The 21,957-nt window shown below is 45.6% G+C and overlaps 1 long non-coding RNA gene across 1 annotated transcript in view; it reads left to right on the forward strand.

The window, feature by feature from the left end:
• Window positions 1-21,957, forward strand: part of LOC138843386 (uncharacterized) — a 34,238-nt gene extending 12,281 nt beyond the window's left edge. The window contains exon 4 of the long non-coding RNA XR_011378048.1: window positions 13,062-21,957. This is a non-coding gene — a long non-coding RNA (uncharacterized lncRNA). The remainder of the gene's footprint in view (window positions 1-13,061) is intronic.

Genomic DNA, 21,957 nt, shown 5'->3' on the forward strand with positions numbered 1-21,957 from the left:
AGTAGCTGGGACTCCAACCAGTGCCCATGTGGGAACCTGGTGTTTCAGGCCAGGGTGTTAACTTGCTGTGCCACAGCACCAGCCCCTAGAATGGGTACTTTCAAAAAGACAAAAAACAAGGGCAGATATTTGGCATGGCAGTTAAGTCATATATTCTTTATATATGAAGTGAATACAGCAAAATAGTTAAGTCTGTGTGGGCTCATTGGCCTCTTCCTTGTGCTTTTCTGCAATATTTGAGGTATTCTAAAGTATAAAGACAAAATATAAAAAATTATAAAGACCAAATGACCGAAGAAAGAAGCATAAAGCAGTGCCTGGTATATATAGCAAAAGCCCAATATGTTATTATAGTTACCTGTATCAGTCAGCTAACGAGTCTCTGTGTTACATGGCAGCTCTTCAGGTTAGGACCAGGCTCATCTGTTCTCACTCATGTGTGCAGGACCATCTAACTGTCCCCTAACCTCTGATGGCCTCTGCCAGGAGGGCTGGGTCCCAGACAGGCTCTCCTGATGATGACAGAGCATGAGGATTGTAAAACATGATTTCTTTCATTTTTTTAAGTTGACAAAATAAAATTGCATGTAATTATGGCATTCGACGTGATGTTGTGATACACATGTACACTATGGGGTGACACAGTCAAGCCATTCAGCACATCCATTACCTCACATACCTTTTTTTGTGTGTGGTGAAAACACTTGGAACCTACTCTCTCCGTGATTTTCAAGTATATAATGCACTGTTGTTAACCATAGTCAACATATTGTACCATAGATTTCTTGAACTTATTCCTTTGGTTTAAAAGAAATTTTGTGTCCTTTGATCAATACTTCTGCTATTCTTCCATCTGCTGGTTGGCTCCCATGCACTGTTTCATTCTTCAAATATCTACAAAAGTTGGAACTAGAGTAGATTGGAGCCAGGAGCAAGGAACTCAATTCAGGTTTCCTGCACAGGAGGCAGGGATCCAACTAGCGGAGCTGCTGCTTGCTGCCTCCCAGCGTACATATTAACAGGAAGCTGGGATTGGGAGCACAGCCAGGGCTGATCCCAGGCACTCTCATATGGGACATGTGCATCCCATTGGCATGCTTTGAAGTCCTTGCTTCTGTCAACATTGCCACCTCCCCACTAGCCAAAGCAAGTTATAAAATCAAGTATAAAGCCACTGTGGAGGTCACCAAGGAGCATAGAGCTGGGAAGACATGACAGGTCGGCTCACCAGGGCAACTCAATATACATTACCCTGGATTAGCACTACTACTTTCATTCAATTCTGCAAATAACTCACCAGTGAATTGCACTTATTTTCAGGGCATGTCAGTCATCTTAGAGCAAGAAGATCTAGGGATGACAGAGAGGAAACTGTCGCATTTAATTTTTTACTGAAGGAACTGGGGCTTCTAATGAGTGAGGCAGATAGCAGCTTATCAAAGGGAGGGGGGAGGCCTGTGCTTTGCTTTCTCTCCACCACCTTCCTTCTCCACCTAGCACTCAGTAGCCAGAGACAACCTCAGGATAGCATTCAGTGTGGCTGAGAAGTTTGGGAGGGTATTGTCCCATATTATTTACCTACATCGGTGCCTGCATCACTGTGCCATGTAGTGTTTCCAGGTAGTAAGGAAACTAGAAAAAATTTCAAGAACCAGAGCATGGTGGGGAGATTAGGGGAAAAAATAGGTATAAAAAACAGGGAGTAAGTAGAAATTGAAAAAAAATAAAAAGTTAATATTCTGGTAATCAATTATTACAGGTTTATAAACTTACATGGACTATGAAAAAAAATTCAAAATTTTCAGTGTCATTTTGTGTGGTTTTATTTTCCACTGCCACCCACCCTTTAAATAGAATATACCAGCAGAATAGGATGGGACACTTTCTCTTTTAGCTTCAACCAGAGTTCAGCAACGCAGAAACAGATGGAAGGAAAGTTTTGGAAGAGATGGGATTTTAAAACCACCAATCTGTTAGGAGGCAGCCTTGTTCCCTCATTCCCATGGAAACAGGGGCTTGGGAATCCCCTGCTCCTCTGCAGCTGCTGCCCTCTGTCTGTGTCCAAAGAAATGGATTTCAGGTCTTGCTGTGATTTGATAGAGGAAGTACATCTGGCTACCTCTTCCCAGGCCTTCTTGTTCAGGTTCGTTTTCTGTTCTTGATATTACATCACACCGTGCAACTTTCTTTCAGGAGTCACATTCCCCTTAGGGGCAGAGGACATTGTAACTGGAAGGTACACAGAAATCATCCAACCCCAACCAGTTCCAAAGCAAATGAGAGATGGGGAGCCTGGAGAAGTAAAGTCTAGGTAAAGATAGTTAAGGCTGAGGTTTGCAGCTTCTGGTCCTGAATGCTTTCCTATCAGTGTTGCTCTCTCCTTGCAGGTCATCCATTTCACTAAACAACTGTGTCATTAGAATTTCTCACATCTCACCAGCTATTCAGGGCCCCGACATCATGCTGGCTTCCGTGCCTGGTCTGCCTCAACAAGCAATTGTGTCTCAACTACTTCTTTCACTCCTTCAGCCCCAAACTACGGTTCTGATGTAAATCATTATCCCCATGATATATCTACCTTTTAACAGATAAATCTCACTTGAGATACCATCTAAAGTATTCTGCCATGGTAGTACTCTATCAGTTTGGAAATCTTACTGAGGAATCTCTGGGCCTTCCTTGCCACAACCTTTCCCTCACTTCAACTCAACTTTAATGTGTTTCTATTGAAATGAAAATCTCCCTGGCTGCATTCAGCAATAATGTTTTCTTCCCCAGTTAAAAGTCAGACAGAAATCATTATGATTCAATTGATATTCAAAGTTTGTGATTAGGGTCTTTAGGGTGGTCTTAAAAATTTGAATTCATGTTTTAGGATGTTTCCTGTAACTGTCCGTAAAACATAGGCAGCACAGCAACTATTTGATTTGATAATGATACCATGCAAAGGAAGTTGGAGTTTCTTTCATTTCGGGATTTCAAAGCTGCACAGTCTTCTGACCACACTCTGTTTAGGAAGTAACAAGATTTCATGAGCCTAGGACACTCAGGGGATAGAGTGCAAGTGGATTTTTCATTTAGACTCTGTTTTTAAGAATAAAACCTCATATTCCGATCTTGGAAAGCATAGCACTCTAAACAGGATTTCATCCAGGAAGCTGTGAGCTCTCGGGGAGCCTCCGAGATGTTACAGGACTAGAGCCTGCCGGATGCTCATGTGCACAGGGGAGACTTGCCTAGGTTTCAAGAGATCCCAGGCTGCAGCCAGTTGATTGTTTTGTCTTTATAGACAAAGCCTTAGTATCAAATTATTTTTCTTATTTATCTCGCTCTAAACACCCACATCCAAAGCAGCCTGTCTTGGGTAGATACACCGACCTATAGTTATGGTGGCTCTGGGCCTCCTGCTGCGTGTAGGGGCCATACACGGCCTGTGAAAGAAACCACAAGTGGGAATCAAACTTCAATAAATCTATAGCAGGGTGATTTTAAAGCTGATAATTGTATATGGCCTGCCAATGGTGTTACAAATATCCACATGGCCCTTGGTGAAAAAACAGGCTCTCCACCCCTGCAAAACCATTCTAAAAGGATTGGGGGAGAGCCAGAGTGGGCCAGCCCTGAAATTGGACAAGGCGAGTTCTACTCAGACCTCCTTCTGTATCAGCAGTTCTATAAGATTTGTTCCTTTTGATTTCTCGGATTTCTAAAATGCATGAAACTCTCCCTCCCCTTCACCAAGATCAGATTCTAAGCGCAATCTGCTCTGGTCCATGGAAAGCTAGTGAGCAGATGCTCACCCTGCAGATGCCATTTGGAAATAAGCAGACTTTGTAACTTGCTTTTGGATCAAATATTGGCCAACTTTATCCTTGCACTTATTCATTCAATCATTTGCTGAATGAATGAACCATTCATTCAATAAACACTCAGTGAGTGCGTACTTCAGTGATTCTTTGTCAAAGGACCTCATCTCTGTGCTGAATTTTGGCCATTTATTCTGATAGAGGTGAGAGCATCTGTGATGACAGTGATGTCTGGTCCCTAAAGTTGAACGGGTCCTATAGGAGGGTGTAGAGTGGGATACAACTTACCGAAGGATCATAAGGAAGAATGATAGAGAATAGTAAAAGCACCTAAGAGAGACCATTTACCTTGGACCTTGGAGCAAATGAAAGAGTGTGACCAGGGCTGTTAACAGTTTCCTTCAGCAGCAATCCTGTTCTGCAGAGTGACCAAGTGAGGACTGCAATAACTGGAAGTTTTATGGACACTATAAAAGTTGTTAAACTGCAGGAGTGATTTTCGTAATTTATTGCCGGCTCCTTCTTCAGCTCACAGCCAAAGCTATACACAGATAATTATAAAAAAAAAAAAGTTTGAGTTGTGGAACAGAGAACATTTATTTTTACGAAGTCACAAAGGGCAAGGAGGGAAGATCAGGAAAGCAGTCAAGGTGAGCAAAATCCATTCCAGGTCAAGGAAATAGACAGGTGGCAGAAAATTCTCATTATATGCCACTTCATGAAGACTATGCACTTGGGTAGAGTGCATGGCCACCTACTGGAGCTTTCCAGACTCCTTGCAGCTAGGCATGGCCAGGCAATGAGGTTCTGAGTTATTGCCTGAGAGGCCAGGTTCCTTACCCTGGGTTCTGACTTCATCAGACATGAAGGCAAGCCCACTTCAAGCCTGGGAGTGATGGCAACAGCCAATGAGATGGTGAGGTAGCAAGGTGTTAGGTAACTTGGGTCCCTGAATGACCACCTGGAGCCAGGATGTCTTGTGTGCTCTGTACCTTCATCTCTGGACTATTCAGAACAGAAATACAAACTGTAATAAGGCCTTCTATTTTTGTAGTCTCTTTGTTACAGTAATTCATGTGAAGTCCATTACAGCATTCAAAGGCACAGTGATATGAAACAGCTCAACACACTCAGGGAAATCGTTGTGAGTGGAGCCTCAAGAAATGAGTTGGGGAATGGTGGAGGGCAGGTCTGGAAAAGTTGAGAAGGCAGGAATCAGTGTGGCTCCTGTGCAGGAAGCTAATGGTTAGGATTCATTTCTCACAACAAAGGCATTCATAGACTGTGTAGACAGCTTCAGCTTTTAATTTTTTAAATTACAATTCCATTTGCTTTGCTGTTTGAAGGCTTCTAGTTTTTTTTTTTTTTTTTTTTTTTTTTTTTTTTTTTTTTTTTTGACAGGTAGAGTGGACAGTGAGAGAGAGAGACAGAGAGAAAAGTCTTCCTTTGCCGTTGGTTCACCCTCCAATGGCCGCTGCGGCCGGCGCACCACGCCTATCCGAAGGCAGGAGCCAGGTGCTTCTGGTCTCCCATGGGGTGCAGGGCCCAAGCACTTGGGCCATCCTCCACTGCACTCCCTGGCCACAGCAGAGAGCTGGCCTGGAAGAGGGGCAACTGGGACAGAATCCAGCGCCCCGACTGGGACTAGAACCTGGTGTGCCGGCGCCGCAAGGCGGAGGATTAGCCTAGAGAGCCGCGACGCTGGCCTGAAGGCTTCTAGTTCTAACAGTATTACAACTTGTATGTTGGTGAACCAGAGTTTTGCTAGTTCAACTGGAGAAAGATGCTGTTTCCCATCATGATAGATGCATTAGGAAAGTCTTCCTTGTAGGTGGAACTCAGTCTCTGTGTCTGCTGGGCACTTCAATTTTCTTTTCCTTTTTAAAGATTTATTTATTTGCTGGCGCTGTGGCTCACTAGGCTAATCCTCCACCTAGCGGCGCCGGCACACCAGGTTCTAGTCCCGGTCGGGGCAATGGATTCTGTGCCGGTTGCCCCTCTTCCAGGCCAGCTCTCTGCTGTGGCCAGGGAGTGCAGTGGAGGATGGCCCAAGTGCTTGGGCCCTGCACCCCATGGGAGACCAGGAGAAGCACCTGGCTCCTGCCATCGGATCAGCGCAGTGTGCTGGCCGCGGCGGCCATTGGAGGGTGAACCAATGGCAAAAGGAAGACCTTTCTCTCTCTCTCTCTCTCTCTCTCACTGTCCACTCTGCCTGTAAAAAAAAATTATTTATTTGAAAGGCATAGTTAGCACAAAGAGAGATCTTCCATCCTCTGTTTCATTCCCCAAATGGCCACAAAGGCCAGAACTGGGCTGGTGTGAAGCTAGGAATTTCTTCTGGGTCTCCCACATGGATGGCAGGGCCCAGGACTTGGGCTATCTTCTATTCCCATGCACGTTAGATGGGAGCTGGATTGGAAGTGGAGCAGCTGGGACCTGAATCGGTGCCCATATGAGATGCTGGCTGGCATCTCAGGTAGTGGCTTTGCTTGCTATGTGCTGGGCATTTTTTAAACCTCCCCGGAACCTAGGTTGAAACTCTCTCCTTGTTGGTTGGCTTATAAAGCAGCTTGCCTTTTTTTTTTTTTTTTTTTTTGACCTCTCACAGTGATTGAGTGCCAATGACTATGGAAAACAGACTTCCACTTCTAAAAGTTGTCCTAGGAACCCAGAGAGGATCACAGAGGCAATTGCGGCACCATGGGCTGGGTGTGGGAAGGCTACTGGGACACAGTCTATGTATAAAGAGTCTGGCCTTGAGGCCTTCAAAATGTGCATTGATTTCCAGAGAGGAGGTCACTTTCTAGGCTTAAAGAGACATTCTTGAGAAAGAGTGGTCACACTCAACCCTGTAGGTTGCTACTCATGTGTGACTCCTGCAACTTGAAGTTTCTGTCCAGCCTCAGTTTTCATAGGTCTGGAATGAGGTCCCTCCTCATCTAAATAGTCATCCCTGCTGCCAAAGAAACAACCAATAGCACTTGAAGCTTGCCTCTGAGAGCTGTGATCCTGAATCACTGGTTGTGCATTGTCTTGCACAGTGCCTTGGCTCTACCGCCAACCCTCTAACTCTGCATTTTGTGATGTACCTTCTGGTCTCAGCCTCAGCTTGCCCTGGGCTTTGCTTTCTGACCCAGCTGTGCTCAGTCACCTTCCGCCTGTCCTTGCTGCCCTCGGCATACTCTGGCCCAGCCCAGAGCTGGGGAGTACTCCCTCTGTGTTGCCACAGACCCTGGACTACAATTTAGTGGAGCACTCCAGAAACTTACAGCCTTTTGGTCAAATCTAAGATTTTATCCTTACAGGAAAAACTAATGGGGGAATTTTTCCATCGATACTGTGTTTTAAATTATGTTGTCAATAAACTTTTAATGAAGCTGTTTAACTTTCTATTGGCTGTGGATGACAATTTGGAAAACAACTTATTTAAAGAAAATAATGTCTTTTAGGATTCCTTTCTGATAAACAAGAAAGCAGCTCCTCTGTATTTTCCTACTAAACTCTTCAACCACCCCAATATCATGAATCTTCGAAGTGTGGTTGGCATGTTTTCCTTGGTGGTGAACACCAGCTCTCTGTGCTTCCACAAAGCTGGGATTGCTGACTCCATCTTCCCTTGCAGGTTGTTGTCCTGGCTTTCTCCACTGTGCTCTGGAGCCCGGGAGGCTGACCTGTGCACTGCCTCAGTAGGTTCCTTGCTCTCCAGCTTCTAGGCAGCTTCAGCCCATAGGAGGCCCTGGCAGGAGAGGAGATGGTGGAAGGAATGATCAGAGATTGCTTCCCCTGGCTCCCTGACTGCTGGGTTGCTCAGGCTGGGCTGCAGGGGATGCCTCGTCCTATCAACCACAGCTCCTAGAAAGGCACAGCACGGGTTTCCACACAGCTCATCACTGGGCTCAGGTTCTGGCTACTTGTCCCCGCCTCCAACCTTGCCTTTCTCTTACAACACAGCCTCCCCCCTGCTGCACCTTCCCTTCTGGTTTGCCCCCCCCCCCCCATCCCTGTTTTGTAAACAGCCCCTTTTTGCAGCTGTCCTCAGTGATCTGGTGTCAGTGTGCTGTTCCTGTGTCCTGCTGGAGAACTGACAGGCACAGCCACGAAGTTAGAATTGGCTAGAAGTCTCAGCGATGTTGAGAGGCAAATCCATTGCTCTGAGTGGCCTGATAGCAACCAGCTCCTCAACATCACGTCATCTATCAATTTATTTGAGAGGCAGAGACAGAGAGACAGACAGACAGAGCTTCCATGTGTTTGTTTAGTCCCCAAACTCCCGTGATGGCCAGGGTCGGCCTGGAGCTGAAGCAGGGAGCTGAGAATTCAATCCAGGTCTCCCATGTGTGTGGCAGGAACCCAGTTACTTGAGCTGCCACCTGCTGCCTCCCAGGTTCCATGTTCACAGGAAGCTGGAGCTAAAAGACAGAGCCAGGTGTCAACCCCAGACACTGCCATGTGGGATGTGGGCTTCTAAGCTGAGTGGCCCCTCCTACCTCATGTATTTTTAGTCATTTCTAACCGTGGACAGAGGACGAGTTAGTCTGACCTTAACGTGGGCCTGGCCCTGGATTGGGTGCTGCTGGAGGCCCCGGAAACACGTCTCCCTTCTCACAGTGCTCTTTTCCCCAGTTTTGGTCTCTGTCCCCCTCCCTCCCTCCCTCCCTCTCTCTCTCTGGTGTGTGTGTGTGTGTGTGTGTGTGTGTGCAGTCACTTACATATTAAAACAGGATTCCTTTTTTTCTGAAGCAACTTGAGGTTACGTCACACCCACACTTGACCTTTAAACACTGCAGTGTGTATTTCCTACTAACAGGAATATTCTCTTACGTAAGCATGGGACTGTTATCAACTCCATGTTTATACTGACATAACATGTAATGCTTTTATCTAACCCAGCACCCACTCTCCAGCCTTGTCAGTAGATGTAATCATCGTGGGTTCTATGGCGTTTCTCTCTCCTCCGGTACAGGATTCAGGATTCAGGGTAGGGTCAGGGATCGCATCTAACTGTCATGCTCTTCTAGGCTCCTTTCATCTGAGACATTCCAGCAGCCTTCCCTTGCTCTTATCACATGGACTTTTTTTTTTTTTTAATGACTATTTCTTTAGAGCTGTTCTAAGTTCATGGGAAAGTTGAGAGGTGCAGAGATATCCCATATATCCCACCCTTCCCCCGCCGCCACATGCAAAGCCTCCCCCATTATCACATCCCCCACAAGAATGAAGACTAGAGCATCCCTTGCCCCACCCCCACACACATAGGCACCACCCTTTCTAAAAACCCACAGTCCGAGTTTCTAGTTCAGCTGAGTTTTTTTTCGTGCTGAGGTTGGGGCTATGTGTTTCCAGCCCAGGAAGCCACAGAGGTGAGGCGGTGTCCTTCCCGGGGCACCACGTCTGTCATCACTGGTGGAGGTCATTTGGATCCTCGCTGGATAATTACTGTTTGTTTTTTCCTCCCTTGAACTAATGAGGAGATACTTGACAGCCATACAAGCATCCTACTCCTCATTAAGCTCTCCCCGTGGATGGAGCATCTGCGGGGTTTCTTGCTGACCAATCCTTGTTCTGTGGCTGACGGCTTTGCCTCTCCAGGACCGGCTCCACGTGGAGCATTCAGCCCTCTGCCTGCTCCTCTCAGCACAGTGCTCCCTGCTCCCCTTTTCACTGATGCATTTTGAAAACTCATCCATGTGAGTTCATCTATGCCTGTCCCCCACGGTTTATAATCGATTATTGTACTTTATATTTTGGTGCTCCAGTTATTCCCAGTTTGGCCAGTGGAACCCCTCCGAGCTCCCTCCCAAGCGTGGGGAGCATGTTCCAGTGTTGTTTCTGGCCTGACAAGCTGCTCCAGGCTCCTCTTGCAGCCGCGCTGCCCGGGCCTGGAACCAGTCACTCCTCTGAGTCGTCCTGGGCCCTCCTTCTGGGCGATATAGAGACAGCAACCCTGGACTGGCGTGTCTGTTCTTCCCGAGCCCTCAGCAGGGAGAATGAGGAAATGCGGGCGTGTATGTAAACACGTACTCACGCATGTAAACGTGGGCACAGAAACACAGGCACACACTTTACAAACTGCGACTTTGCATAATACCTCCAACTCCCACCCGTTGCCACGGAGCTCTTTCTTGCCCCACCCCATTCTGTATTTTCGTGGCCCTTCTCGTGGCTGGGAGCACAGCACTGACATATTTGTTTGGCTTAATTCTGTATGGCATCGAGAACTGTCTCCACGTGGCCTCACTCACACCTCTGCATTTAACACACCCACTTTGTCAGTCAGGGTTCTCCAGAAAAGCAGAATAAACGTGTGTGTGTTTCTATGTATGAGAGCTCTTCAGGGAAACTGTGCATTACCTTTCAATTCCACTTTTCCATTAACTTCTTGAAGTCCTTTGTGTGTGTGTGTGTGTGTGTGTGTGTATGGGTATGTGTGTCACACGTGTGAATATATGTCTGGCACATTCCCATACACATATGAATAAATAGGTGTGTGTGTGTGTGCACACATATGTGTGTAAATATAAGGAGAGAGAGAGAGTCTTACTTTATGGAGCTGGCTCAGTTGATTTTGGAAGCAGTTAACTCCGTACTCTGCAGGCCAGTTGAGGCCATGCCAGCAGGCAGGAGAACGCGGGCAGAGCTGATGTTGCCTCTTGAGTGGGGAGGCAGCCTGGAGACAGAATCCCTCTTCCTCGGGGCGGCTCTGTTAAGGCTTTAGGTGGGTTGGGTGAGGCCCACCCACGCTGTGGAGGGTGACCTGCTTAACTCAACAACACTGATCTCCAGTTCATCTCATCTGAAAACAGAGCCTGCCCAGTAGCATCTAGATTGATGGGTGACCAAGCATGGCCAGACTGTGGCCTAGCCATGCTGATTCATAAAACTAGCCACCACACCTGCTAAGAAGAAAAATCTTTCACAGGAGAAGTCCCAGAGGGAAGCCTGATGTGGGACAGCGAAGCATTGGGAGCATCCCTGTTTAAAGATGAGGAGAAAGGGTACAACTGCCCCTACACCCTTGCTCGTCCTAGTGCTTCTACAGTTCTGTGCAACCCGGACTGAAAACTGCTTTGGCCGAAAGAAGTCATTAGGGAGGCAATATCCCTGGGGAAGGGATTCCTTTTTGGGGACTATTAGGGTCTTCAAGTCATCCCTCACCAATGTCTACCCACTGTGAGACAATTCCCATCCAAACCCCTCATTGTTTCTCCTCTTCCCTTGCTCTGGGATAGAGCGAGACACATTCGAACAAGCTTTTCTCAAATCCCCACCTACCCCTGCCCCTGCCCAGCACTCATGCACTGTCTCTTAGCCACTTAAGGCACAGAAATGAGTACTGAATGCTTTTTTTTTAAGTCCGGGGGTGGAGAGCCAGTGCTGATATCAGAGATTCCTAGGAAATTCCGCTATCTGAAAGCGCATGGGTACAGCCCTCCTCAGATAACCAGGAACAGCACTGCAGATAACCGAGCCTCCCACCAGCTCCCAGCTCATGCTTATCTGTCTTGTGTGGCTGTGTGAGTGTTGCTTCAGGAGAAGCACTTTCTTCTGCTGAGATGGCAGGCAGCAGCTGTTTGGTCGCTGGCCAGAGATAACCCAGGCGAAGTTCTTTCTTACAGAGTGAGGAATCAAGTCCACAGGACCCTCACAGAGAGCAAGGCCTTGGTTTCAAGCCAAAGAAGGACATCATGGAAATCCACACACCCAACTCGCTGGCAAGATTCTTGTGTGTGTGTGGTGTGCCAGTGGAGCTGTTGAGTTGGTGCAGGGAGACCCAAGAATATCCCTCCAGGCACACTTTGAAAGGGGTCACACCCCAGGCTGCAGCTGTTGATATCTGGGCGGCATCAATGTGACTGGTGACAGGCGGTTGGAGCCAGGGCATTCCTCAGGGGCCAAGGGCACTGTTGGCATGCTTGCCTTCATCCTAGGCAGAGACTTGTTTGGAAAGGGGAATTGCCAGAGTGGAGGAGAGGAAGAAGCCAAGGAAAGTCCCTCAAGCCGTGGAGAAGGGGAAGGGGAGAGTGACGATGAACCATGTTTGCCAAGGACTGGCGTGCTGTTCCCAGGGGCATCCCCTGCTGCCTCACAGCTCTGCGTATGAGCAGCTCGATCCGTGTCTACAACCTGGATCAGAACTCTTTAGGTTACAGCCCAGACTCACTTCCTCAGGGCTGCCCAGCCTGACCCTGGGTGCCTTTCTTGCCTCTTCTCGTATCTGCAAACAGATGGCTCTCTGTCCCCAGAGCAGACCCCATTCCCCCATGGTGTCCTGTCTGTGCCTTGTAGTCCTTCCCCAGAATGCCCTTCTGGACTGCTATCTGGCAAATGTTCTTTCTCAACCCCATATAAACCTCACCTCCTCCGCTCCGCCTTCCTGATTTCCCGTCCATAATTCCATCTCTGTGTTCCCATGGTAATGCAGGCTCCATTCCCACACAGCTGTGATTACTCACTATGGCATCTGGCCAGTTCCCATGTGCACACATATTTGTCACGTGAGACTCCTGAGGCTTCGAGCCTGTTGGTTAGCCTCGGGCCACTCAGCGGAACTCTATACTCCACCTGCATTCCCAGCTGAGGTCCTACCGCCCTTCTCAATGCATGCTGTTGGTCTCCTGCTGTGGACCTTTGCAGCTCCTGCCTTCACGTGCCCTTCGCCCATGTCTGGCCCTCTCCTAGATCTGTTGCTGGGTAACTTTCCTCCAACATTAAGCACAAAGTTTGTGTCCCCTGTGCCAGTTACTCACGCATTGATCATGACTGCATTTGGCTCCTCCTGGTAACAATCGTGTTGTTCCAGTGTGGCCCTAGCCTCAGCCTCCTTTTTCCTCTTGGAAGCCAAGCACTGTGAGTCTGACAGCCATAAGGTTCACAACATCTCTTTCCTTAAATGCCAGTTGCTAGCACAATGTCTGGCCCACAGATGTCAGTCAATCCATGTTGAATAGTAGATGAGTGAACAGACTGCTCTCATGTGATCGGATTTAATAAGAAACACTGTTGCTATGGTTGGGATGTCGTTTGTTCCCCAGAAGTTCATGTGCTGGGAAACTTGGTCCCTTGTGTGGTACTATTGAGGTGGTAAAATCTGTGGAAACAGGCCCAGAGGAAAGTGATCAGCTCTCGGAGACTCCAGCCCCATGGATGGGTTAACACTGTCTCACAGAAGTGGGTCAGAGTTTGGCAGCAGTGGACTAGGTCTCGGGCGAGAGGATTGTTACGAAAAGATCAATCTCTTCATTCCTGTCTTGCCAGGTGAGCTCCCACCACTGTGATGCCACAGCCAGAAGTGGGCCCTCACCAGAGCTGAGCAGATGCTGGTGTCTTGTTCTTGAACTTCCAGAATCGTGAGCTACATAAACCTCTTTTCTTTCTGAAGTACCCAGCTTTGGGTATTTTGTTATAGCAATACCAAATGAACTAAGACACCTGTTACAGTACTTACCTCAGGGGAATGATGATGGAGGGTGTTAGAAGGATTTTTGAAAACCATAAACATGTTTTACTTACATTAACAGCAACAACTAAAGACATTCAGACAACCAAGTTATCAACATGGTACCTCTACTTTCTGCGTTAATTTTGTTGGGGCTACCATAACGATGTGGGGGCTTCTTTTGAAACACTTATTTATTTCCATCTACTTGAAAGAATGAGGAGCAGAGAGAGAGAGAGAGAGATTGAGCTTGAGCTTGAGCTTGATTTCACCCGCTTGTTTACTCCTCAAATGCCTGCAACAATGAGGGCTGGGCCAGGATAAAGCTCGGAACCTGGAACTGAATCCGGGTCATCCACATGGACGAGGATATAGGGCAACTGGAACATTTATACACTGCTGCTGGGGATGCAAAATGGTGGCCAATAGGCTACTTTAATTTCTGAACTATGTTCTTGTATAATTCTGATAAAAAGCTATTGCTTTAATGAACAATATTAACATTTTATGAGATAAACCAGTTACATCACCTCAATATCTAATTTTAAAGGCATTAGATAAAATTGAGCATACTCTCATGATAAAAATCACTTAGAAAACTTATGATAGCAGAAACTTTATTAATCTGGTAAAGAGTTTCTACCAACTTACTAAAAACATTGTAATGTGATCATTCCTTGGCAATTAGGAAGACAAAACATTCACTGTTACTGTTTATCTATAATATAGTAGAGAGCCTATGAATATACTAAGCTTAAAAATGTTAAATAAAAAATAAATGAATTGCCAAGGAAGAAGCAAAAAAATGCTGTTATTCATGAGTTATAGTAGTTTACAAAGAAAATCCAAGGGAATCTACAGTCTAATTAGTAAAACTAATCAGTAAGCTTGTCAAGACTGCTGGATGTGAGTACAAAAAGTTCCATTGCATTTCTATACACTAGTAACAAACATGTAAAAAAGGTAATTAACAAAGATACTGTTTTAAATAGTAAAAAATAGAAAAACAGAATAAATCTTTTGAAAGATACAGAAAACTACTTTGGGCATGTTATAAAATGTAAAGTCAATCTAAGTAAAAGCATATTATGTTTTTGGATGGGAACACTCAATATCTTAAAACTATCAAATTATCCCCAAATTTGTAGAATAAATGAATGTAATTCCAATCTAAATCTTCATGGGGTAAGTGGCAGGGGGTTTAGACAGGGGTGGTTGTTTCAGGCATCTGAGGAGTGAACAAGCAGCTGTTTAACCCAGTCATTAAGATGCTGGTTAAGATGCCTATGACCCACATTGGAGTACCTGGGTTTGATTCTTGGTTCTAGCTCCTAACTCTAGTCTATTGCTAATGCCGATCTTGGGAGGCAGTGTGTTATGGCTCAAGTAATTGAGTTTCTGGCACCCATGTGGGGGACCTGGATTAAATTCCCAGCTCCCGGCTTCAGCCCCAGCCCAGTCCCAGCTGTTGTAGGCATTTGGGGACTGAACTGGAATATTGGAGCTCTATCTCTCTCCATTTAAAATCAATCAATAACAAATTTAAAAATCTGAACAGGGCTTCCTCCCCTTTATTAGAAAATTATTTCTAAAATGTTTGTGGCAGCATAAACAAAACTAGAAGAATCAATAAAATTTTGGCAAGAAAAAAAGGTTAGGGACTCACTTTACTAGGAAGCTTATTAAAAAGCTATACTAATGCAGATAGGGTAGTGCAGATGCAGGTAGAGATGAAAAGACCAATAGAACAGAATAGAAAGCCCAGCAGATTTATGACTATGGACATTGGATAGAAGACAGAAGTGGTTGTAGATGATGTTTTCAAAACATTCTCATGTCTTGTCTTTTCCTGTCACTTTAAGAGCAGTTTGAGCACAAGATAAACACACACTACAAAGACCTGCCTTCCTGAAAGTCTACCGCCTAACTCCCTGGCACATTTGAAGAATGATTCCCTCTTATCCTGCTCTACCACCCAATACCCACCAACAAGTCTCCTCTTGCCATTACTTACATTTTATGTATAAACTCATTATACTTATTTTCAAAATGGTGCTATTACATTTATAAACATGTTTCATTATCATTGAAATGTCTATCTGTCCAACTTGCTGAAGTGTCCATAGTTACCTACACAGTGTATCTTTTCCCATAAAGAAGTAGTAGAATTATTTTATTCATTCAATAGCCTTTCCCTTAGCAGCAGGGCTTTCAGGAATGACCTCACTGTCCAGATCAAGGTGGAAAAGTACATGGTAGCCTTGATATTTTTCTTTATATAGCAAGGAAGTCCTGTCACATTTGGAAGGCAGGAAACAAAGGAAACAAAATAAAGGAGAACAACCAGAGGAAGTGGAAAATCTGGGACAAGAACACAGAAGACCAGCATCTTGCGACGATGAAGAGGAAGCAGGTCTTTGTTATAGTTCCATCATCCAGCAGGGGTGGGCAAGCTTTTTTTCTGCAAAGGTCCATTTGGATATTTACAACAGTATTCACATGCCATACAAAATTATCAATTTAAAAATTAACCTGCTATAGATTTGTTGAATTTCTCTTTTTTTAATTTTTTTTCTTTTTTTAATATTTATTTATTTGAGAGGTCGAGTTACAGAGAGTGAGAGAGAGAGAGAGACAGAGAGAAAGGTCTTCCTTCCATTGGTTCATCCTCCCAAATGGCTGCAACAGCCAGAGCTACGTCGAGCCAAAGCCAGGAACCAGGAGCCAGGAGCCTCCCCCCAGTCTCCCACAATGAGTACAGGGGTGCCAGGACCCAAGCCATCCTCCACTGCTTTCTCAGGCCATAGTAGAGAGCTGGATTGGAAGAGGAGTAGCTGGGACTAGGACCAGTGCCCACATGGGATGCCAGTGCCACAGGCAGAGGATTAACCTACTGTGCCATGGCGCCGGCCCCTAGATTTGTTGAATTTAAACCCCGACCTAGCCTTGGTAGGTTCAAAGCAAATGATTCCATGGGACTTAGGCAGCCTACAAGCTGAACATTCCCCACCCAGGACTTAAAGGATCATTGTGTTGATCAAGTCCTTTGCTTGGATATGCATTTATTGAGAAGAGTGGTATTTTATCATCACAGTCCAGGCACTGGGCCAACTTTATAAGCAGGGATTAAAACAAAGCATAAAGAGGAATTATCTTTGTTGAATCCTCCTTAGTTTGGTGACTTGTGATTTTCAACAGAGTCCAACAGGATAATCTCCTGTCCTCCAACCCAATGTAAAAGATGCATATGCTTCATACAAAACAATTACCCAATAGGTCCAGCTGGATAGTACCTAGCATTACTAATAATGAATAGTTGCTTATGATTGAGTTCTCACTCCAAGTATATGTTAGGTACCCCACCTGCATTCTCCCACTGAATCCTCACCACACCACCCCAGGCCCAGTACTATTTTTACCTCATTTTATAACTGAAGTTCCTACACCATATGAAGTGACATGGGCACATCTCAGACTTAGCACATGGCATGGATTCCATCCAGGGTTTCAGATTCCACTATGATTCAGAGCTGATTCTTGGGAAGAAAGAAGGGATGACCCAAGGAGCCCACCAGGCATTTCTGGGTGAACATTCCCATGGCCAGAGGAGAGGCAATAACAGGGAAAGAATCTGCCGTCTCTGGAGCGTGGTAAAACCTCACTGTATGGTGTGGTTAGATGAGGTCGTCTGGTTCTGTGTAGGGATGCTCATGTTCCTGATGACAACAGCTGGCACAAGAGAGGCAGGGAGGCAGGAGAGCCAAAAATAACTCCATAAGCTCCGGTGGGCTGGGTTGGACAGGTATTTGCTCTAAAGACATAAGTCAGTGCCAGCACCACAGTGACCTAGAGATGTGAATCTCTCTACCTTCTTGTAACTGGCCCCCTGCTGTTCCACCAGGGAACTGCAGTTCAGGGTCAACTGCCCATGTTCTGATCAAAGTAGTGCTGCCACCTGGGTGGTGAACTTTGGGTGAGCCCTTTCACCTCTCGGCATCTCAATTTCCGCCTTAATAAAATGAGGATGTTAGACTAAATAAACTTGAAAGTGTCTAGTAGCCCGAATTTTTGGTTAAACTTATTATTTCCATATATCCAGTGATTTTGAAATTGGAAAAGACCCCCTAAAATTTACCCTGAAATGTGGTCCTTAAAGTTCCCTAGGAATGCTATCCGGGGTGCCACATGTGCTACCGGAATTTGGGGTGCCTTATGATTTCACCACGGGCTTATTACTAAATCCCTGATATTAATAAGCCCAAGAGGGTTCTTGCCTAATATTTAGAGAAGAATTCTAAATACCGGCACAGATAAACGAGGCAGCATGGTACGTTTTAAGCTTTTATTTAGTGAGAAAGATGCATCGGAGAGTGAGAGCTTTATTTAGGGGAGAGAGGTGAATGGGGGTTCATACCAAGCACCAGGAACCAGCCACGTGGATGAACATCTAGGCCAGGAAGCCTAGAGCACATGGCCCGAAGGCCATGCGCCCTGGAGGGGCAGGGCTACAGCAAGCCCTGTCCTGGCAAGAGGCCAGGGAAGAAGAGCAGGGGGCCCGGGCACACTGTGCCCCAGGCTTTTAACCCATTCCAAAGGGGAGTGGTTAATTAACCTGATTGGCTGGTGGGTACCCAGGTGTGGCCAGGTAGGGGAATGAGGCCACACAGGGGTGTGGCAAAGGCATCAGGTAGGAGCATGAGGTCACACAGGGGCGTGGTCTTCCAGTTCACAAATCTGACCAATTTTAACCTGTATTCCTGCCTACTTCAATTTTAGTAGTAATTTGCAAACAGGGATTCATGGAGGTGATTTGGAAGTTCTGCAGAGAATAAAGCACTTACTAATAAGGAAGGAACCCATGGAGAATGTCTATTTATATACAATTTTTTGAAATGAGATTTTAGTTGAAAACAGAGTTCTACTGCAGTTTAATGTGAAAATCATGCAATAGAAACTTTCGAAGACAAGATGAACTCTTAAGTACTAAAGGAATGACTTTATAATGCAAGAATTTCAGGCCACACAGGATGCTTGGAGGGCCCTCCCTTTTAGAAACCCCACAATCACAGGACTTCACTTCTCCCACCCACTCCAAAGTCAGGGCTCCAAGGTCACCCAGCTCTGTAGGCTCCCAGAGGGAGGCTTTTCACAAGCAAATGGTCTCTTGTTGCAAAAGTGGTTGGCTGGCCAGCATGCTTATCACCCCAGGGGAGAGGGGCTCTGGCCATGGTTCTCAAGCACTTCAGCTGAAATAAGTCAACTGAAAAGATAGACTGTCACACCCCATGTTATGTATCAGTTGTGAGATGCATCACAATTTCAGAAGATTCAAATGTGAAGAAAGATGAGTCACAGAAATGAAAAGCGGTCTGTGCTAGAACCCCTGCTGTGCTGTCACAGACAGGAATCCATTTTCTAGGGAGTGTTTTCCCTGGCCTCCGTCATCGATCTGAGCCCATGTCAGAGCTCACAGGCTCTCACCCAGTTTCTTGTGTTTGTGTGGGAGTGAGCCTCGCTTGCTGGTGGAATGCTCCAAATTCGCTGTGTCACCCAATTAGAGGAAACATGGCTCACAATGGCCCTGTGTGACATTTTCATCCTACTCGTTGTGAAAAGATTGGCCCTGCATTAAATGATGACTCTTTACCACTTCTTATCCACAGAACAGGTGCTCCCAGCACTCCTGTGAACAGGGAGGAGAGAGATTTTCAATCCTTCAATAGGTCAAGCACTCAAGGGTGGGGAAAATAGTGAATATTTTACTTTCTGCCCACCACTCTGTCTACCTCCATAGAGCAGCCTCCCTAATAGGTAATTGATTCATTATTAATCAGTAAGGAAATGGAGGAAGAACCCAAAGAGATGTAGCCAGTGGTCATGTCTGTTTCTCTCCTTATTTCTAAACATTTGTTATCCCCATTACGAAAAGAGGTCTTGGTTACAGGATTTCATCTGATGCAATTAGCAGTCAACACAGCTCAAAATGGCTAAAACTTTGAAGAAACTCTGCGCACATAGGAATCTCCAAGGTAGAGTGGTTCTTGGTGAATTCAGAGGCTCGTTGATAATACACCAAGCATCCACATTCCTTTCATCATTTTCTTCAGCCATCCTCAGCCTTTCTAAAACCCTGCAATAGAAAATTCACAAAGACAGATGAGCTCCTCTCTATTTAATTTTTTGACAGGCAGAGTTAGAGAGAGGAGAGACAGGGAAATCTTTCATCCACTGGATCACTCCCAAAATGGCTACAAAGGCCGGAGCTGGTCCAATGTGAAGCCAGGAACAAGGAGCTTCTTCCAGGTCTCCCACATGGGTACAGGGGCCCAAGGACTTGGGCCATCTTCTACTGCTTTCCCAGGCCATAGCAGAGAGCTGGATTGGAAGAGGTGCACAAGAGACTCTAACCAGCACCCATATGGGATGCCAGTACTGCAGGCAGAGGCTTAGCCTGCTGAACCACAGTGCTTACTAAACACTCTTAATCCCAAAAAAGCTACAGGACTAGTGGGAATCACATAATGATAGTAGAAAACAGAACCATTTTTTCTTGTGTCTCTTTCAAAGAGGTAAGAAATTTTTCCCAGAATCCCACATTTATTCATTTCACTTACCTGAATTAGGTCATGCATGTAAAGTAAACCAATCACTTTGAGACACAAGGATACCATTGTGTTTGGCTTAGACCAGCCAAGATTTATCCAATCACCTGGGGAAAGCGGTTACCTGAACCAAATAGAGACATGAAGGGCCAGCACTGTGGCATAGTGGGTGAGACTGCCACCTGCAATGCCAGCATCCCATATGGGTGGTGGTTTGAGTCCTGGCTGCTCTACTTCTGATCCAGCTCTCTATTATGGCTGGGAAAGCAGTGGAAGATGGCCCAAGTCCTTGGGCCCAGACCCAGAAGAAGCTCCTGGCTCCTGGCTTTGGATCAGCCCAGCTCAGGCCATTGTGGCCATTTGGGGAGTGAACCAGAGGATGGGTAACTTCTCTTTTCCTGCCTCTGCCTCTCTGTAACTCTGCCTTTCAAATAAATAAAAAACAAAATAGAGACACAAAAATGATAGCTGTTTTGTTACGTCTGCTCACAGAGCGCTAACGTCAGTATGACACTCAGAAATTGGCCTGGTTCCTGAAGACACCTGCTGACAGTAGTTATGAAAGTCTTGGCCTGCCTGCCATTGTTCTGGTCAAATATCCTGGCATTCAAGGAATTCCTATGGAAACACTACAGGTACTGTGGTATGACTAGACAAGGGTACTTTCCTAAAAGGACTTGGCACCTGAATATCCTTCACTCTAGTTTCCTTTTTCTAAAATGTAGACCCAATCATGTCACTCACTCCCCAGCTCAAAACACCAAGTGGGATTTGAACCTGTTCCCAAGTCACCATTTTTTTTCATATCCCATTGCTTTTATATATGTATGGCCAGAGTGTGTCTTTCATGTTTTCATTTCCCTTGTCTACTTATCCCCCCACCACCCTATTTTATTTGAAAAGCACAGAGACACACACAGAGTGAAAGAGACAGAGAGGGGAAGTAAGAAACCTTCCATCTTCTGATTCACTTCCCAAATACACACAACACAGACTGGGTGAAGCTGAAGCCAGGAGCTAGGAACTCCATTTGGGTTTCCTGTGTGGGTGACAAGGACCCAAGTGCTTGAGCTGTCACCCGATGTCTCCCAGAGCATTCACATTACCAGAACTGGATTGGAAGTGGAGTAGTCAGGAGTGGAGCCAGACATTGAAATATAAGGACATCCCAAGGGGCAATTTTAACCACTCTGCCAAACACCTGACTCTGTCTGTTTATCTTGAATGTTTCCTAACTTGTCTGCCTGGTAAAATTCTGCTTATCCTTCAAGATCCAAATCAAATACCAAAAGTCACTCCTACCTCCTGATTTCCCTTTAATTTGCATCTTATAACTATTGCTGTCGTTGCTCTTGAATCGTTCCATGGCTATTACAGCTTCCTAACAAATCTCCCTTTCTCTTCTTGCCTCCCTCCAATGCATTGTCACACTTCAGAATGTTATTTCCAAAGCTCTAATCTAACCACACTACTCTGACACTATTCCTTGTCAATTATCCAGTGTTGTCAGGATGAAGCTTTGTACCAGAACTCACAGTTCACCTATAATGTAACCATGTTGGTCAGGGCTCCCCTTCCTCACACGTTGGATGCTCTGCAGCTTATGAATGCAGTCTGCTCCTTCTCGCCACCCTGATATTTACGAATTGTGTTTCCTATGCCTCAGTCCTCACCCTCAGCATCCTTTCAGCCCTTGGGGCTTAGCTACCTGATTTGATTGCATTAAGGCTTGGTTGCTGCTCTCTTTAAGTTATTTTTAGAAAGCCTTAGGTTTTCTCTAAAGTAACACTTAAACCTCTAAGATTTTATAAATTCTCTCAAATTCCTTCAGGACAGCGACTGTTTTTTGCACATGGTTGTAACTCTGATGCACAGAAAGGATTCAAATATTTGCAAAAGATGACACCTGAATTGATTTTTGCAGAAATTGGGTCAACGTAGGCCCTAAACATACCTATTCTCTCACTTATTTGCCATCTTGGTTCACTCTTAGGCACAGTGGTGAAAACTGTAGGCCTGGGCTTTTGCATAGAACATTATGAATTGACATTTTACATTTGTGGAACCATTTACTTTTTGTCTGCATCACACAAATTACCAACAATGGTAAACA

The sequence above is a fragment of the Oryctolagus cuniculus genome, chromosome 8 (assembly GCF_964237555.1).
Source record: "Oryctolagus cuniculus chromosome 8, mOryCun1.1, whole genome shotgun sequence".
In the NCBI taxonomy this organism is placed as follows: Eukaryota; Metazoa; Chordata; class Mammalia; order Lagomorpha; family Leporidae; genus Oryctolagus; species Oryctolagus cuniculus.